Below are 3929 nucleotides of genomic sequence, written 5' to 3'. Positions count from 1 at the left end.
AGTGGAGGGAGTTCATTACCACTAGAACGGACTCACAAGAAATGCAGAAAGGAATTCTCCAAGCTGCAATAAAGGATGTTAATTGGTAACATGAAAATATATGAACGTATATATCTTACTGTCAAATTCAGAATATGCTATACAGTAGTGATGGTGTATAAATAATTCTAGTAGAGTGATGAAAAGACAAAAGTATTGGCTAATGCTGTGGGAGTGGGTGGGCGTGGGTTGTCAGACTGTAGTAAATCCTGGGAGCTGGTGAACGGGGGCATGGAGGCACTGGTGCAGGATAATATGATGACCTTGGAACGTCTTTGGGGTATGCAGTGGGTCATTGACTGATGATCAGGCATTTGATTTTAACTTTTAGCTTTGTAACAGCTTAAGGGACCACGTGAGAACATGTATGGAGTTGGCCCCTGTCACTGCAAACGGTTCAGAGTTTGTATGCTCCTTTTTACAAGTGATTTCCCAGATCACAGTGCTCTGCTGAGATTTGAGTGGGATTTGAGAATTTGGGGAACACCTGCAGCTTTGTAACTTCAGAGGTGTAATCAGTTAAAAAATTCACCATTTGTGGAGTTGTGTTTTGTCAGTCATCTCTGCTAACTGAGCCCCAAGAAGGACTCCATGAAAGCTGACAGAAGAAGTCACTGTTATAGTGAAGTGTGTGTGTGTGTGTGTGTGTGTGTGTGTGTGTGTGTGTGTGTGGAGGGGGGGTGCTAAATTGCCCAATAGGACCAGAAACTTAATTAACATCAAAATGAATCAGCACATGTGGCTACTGAATGACTCCAAGATGTGGTGGCGGGTGAGGAAGTGGCCAACAGGACAGACCATGGTGCTGTCCATCTACATGGAGAGGAAATATGGCCTGAAGAAGGGCTCCCTCATGAAGACTCTGAAGAATACACTGAGCCTTGGAAATACCAAGAGGAAGACCAGTATGTGGGATTCATCCCTGATACCCAGCACCGATGCTGAGTACCCTGACAAGGGGGAAGTTGCCACCCATATCTATGACCTCAACATCCTGGACTTTGTCAAGTTTGCCTACATGCCTGAGAGGTTAGGTGACCTGTCCCTGGCGAAGGGGTCATGTGTCACTACCTTGGAGACATGCAGCAATGGCTGGTGATATCGCAGCTACAACGGGCAGTTGGACTTGTTTCCCTTCAACAACATCCTGAGGAGGTAGGCAAGCTGGCCACCAAGTTCCAAACTTACTCAGCTTGCTGAAGGGCTCATCCCCTGTGTCCTGCATGTGGTCCATAAAGTTTACCTTTTCAGCTTGGCCACCGAGAAGCTCAAGTTCGAGAAGGGAGAGACTGTGAAGGTCATTGAGAAGCCTTGGAATGACCAAGAGAGGTGGAAATGCAAAAATGCCTGGGGGCAGGCAGGCCTTGTCCACCCAACTATGTGGTGGTGCTCAGCCATGGGCCTGCCCTGTCCACGTTGCATGCCCCATACATCAGCTACCCAGGGTAGGGGCAGCGGGTGCTTTGCAGACAGAGAGTGGTGCTATGGCAATAACACACCACCAGGCCAGGTGCGTCCTCAATGAGGGGTGCTGGAGGGCGACATCCTCATTGGGGACAGCGAATCCTCACCCAGTGACTTGTCATGTGTCTCTCAAAGCACCAGGAAAGAACGAACATTACAAGGTGCAGCTTGTGAAGAGTGTCAACTACATCAGGCAGCGGCAGTTTCCCACTATGGACACTACAAAAAGGCCCCCTCCTCACCGCGGGCATGGGGAGAAGCTGTACCTCATCGGAGCGCTTCAGTGATGTCCTCCCAGGGCCCTGCCACCTCCAGGCCTTGGTGCCACACTTACTTCCCCAGCGCTGATCTGGTGGCTCCAAGAAGACATGGTGGGTCACCTGCTCTCCAGCTCCTGTTCTGTCCAGTGGCTCCTCCCCTACTGGGGTCCTTTGCCTGGTTGATGTTTCTGTCCAGGTTCTTTATTTCCAACTGCCTCCCCTTTGCCATCCCAGTCCCTCATTCCAGGGTTCAAGGCCACCCCTCCCTACTGTGGTCAGTTTTAGAGAATGAAAGATGGAAGAGGGCAAGTTTGTCCAGTTTATTCTTCTCAATTAGAAACAGCCGTAGGGGGAGAAACCAAGATGGCGGCATAGGTAAACACCGGAGATTGCTGCCTCATACAACCACTTCAAAAATACAACTAAAAGACAGAACGGACATCATCCAGAATCACAGGAAGGTTGGCTGAGTGGAAATTCTACAACTAGAAGGAAAGAGAAAAGCATACCGCGACTCGGAGGAGGCGCAGTGCGGAAGTAAAACACTGAGGTGCAGAGGTGCATATGGAGAGGGCTGGCGGCTGAGGGCGCGTTTGTCGTTTTCAATCAGGAGGGAGTCTCAGGCTCTGAGCTCCAGTTCCGGGCAAGTCTCTAGGGACCCAAACTCATATGGGAGAAGCGGGACTGTCTGGCATCGGTGGGAACCCGAGAGCAGCTTTCTCTCCGAGGGGCTTGCAGCGATTTCCTGGACACTGAGAAGCAGAGCCTCTGAGGGCAAGTCTGAGAGCAGCCATAGCTGCTAGCCCCGCCCTGTTGATCCTGTGGGACCCGCCCCGCCCAAGCCCTGCAGGGAGGCTTTTGCTGGATAACCTCAGGCAAAGGCTAGATTAGCACCTCCCTAGAGATCCAGGAGCCAGGAAGCCCAGAGGTCAGAGTGAGACCATCCAGTTTGCAGCTCCCTGGAAACATAAAGGACACACTCAGGGGGCAGACTCAGTGAGCACCAAAGCCCCATTGAAGCAAGTCTTGCCCCAGAGGGGTGTCTCCAGCACAGTTCTCCCACTGTAGACACAGCTGATTCTCACAGCCAATTGGCCTGGAGGTCAATTCCTCCCAGTGATAACTACAACAATCAAGGCTTAACTACAACAAGACTGTGCACAAAGCCCACAAGGGGGTGCACCAAGAGTGTCCTCCTCAGGTAATTGGGGAGGCTAAACCACTGGGCCCTAGAGGACACTCAGCACAGAAAACCACTTTATCAACACAGGGAAGCATAAAAAAAATGCCAAGACAAAGAAACAGGTCACAAACGACAGAGATGGAGGAAAGCAAACTACTGGACATAGAGTTCAAAACCACACTTTTAAGGTCTTTAAAGAACTGTCTAGAAGCCGCCGATAAATTTAGTAAGACCCTCGAAAAGACTGGTGAGACCACCGATAAATATAGTGAGATCCGCAAGAAATCTAGTGAGACCCTCGATGTTGTGATAAAGAACCAGCTAGAAATTAAGCATACACTGACTGAAATAAAGAATATTATACAGATTTCCAACAGCAGACCAGAGGATCGCAAGAATCAAGTCAAAGATTTGAAATACAAAGAAGCAAAAAACACCCAACCAGAAAAGCAAAATGAAAAAAGAATCCAAAAATATGAAGATTGTGTAAGGAGCCTCTGGGACAGCTTCAAGTGTACCAACATCTGAATTATAGGGGTGCCAGAAGAAGAGAGAGAGCAAGATATTGAAAACCTATTTGAAGAAATAATGACAGAAAACTTCCCCTACCTGGTGAAAGAAATAGACTTCCAAGTCCAGGAAGCGCATAGAACCCCAAACAAAAGGAATCCAAAGAAGACCACACCAAGACACATCATAATTAAAATGCCAACAGCAAAAGACAAAGAGAGAATCTTAAAAGCAGCAAGAGAAAGAAACTTAGTTACCTACAAGGGAGTACCCATACGACTGTCAGCTGATTTCTCAACACAAACTTTGCAGGCCAGAAGGGAGTGGCAAGAAATATTCAAAGCAATGAACAGCAAGAACCTACAACCAAGATTACTTTATCCAGCAAAGCTATCATTTAGAATTGAAGGTCAGATAAAGAGCTTCACAGATAAGAAAAAGCTAAAGGAGTTCATCACCACCAAACCAGAATT

General features: G+C 48.1%; 1 pseudogene; it reads left to right on the top strand.

Moving 5' to 3' along the window:
• Nucleotides 1–270: 270 nt before the first annotated feature.
• On the top strand, nt 271–1790 carry LOC102424384 (annotated as a pseudogene).
• Nucleotides 1791–3929: the final 2139 nt, after the last annotated feature.

Source organism: Myotis lucifugus, unplaced genomic scaffold, assembly GCF_000147115.1.
Source record: "Myotis lucifugus unplaced genomic scaffold, Myoluc2.0 scaffold_1012, whole genome shotgun sequence".
NCBI classification, from domain to species: Eukaryota; Metazoa; Chordata; class Mammalia; order Chiroptera; family Vespertilionidae; genus Myotis; species Myotis lucifugus.
Note: the sequence above shows the minus strand (reverse complement) of the source record. Positions and strands in the feature narration are given on the sequence as shown.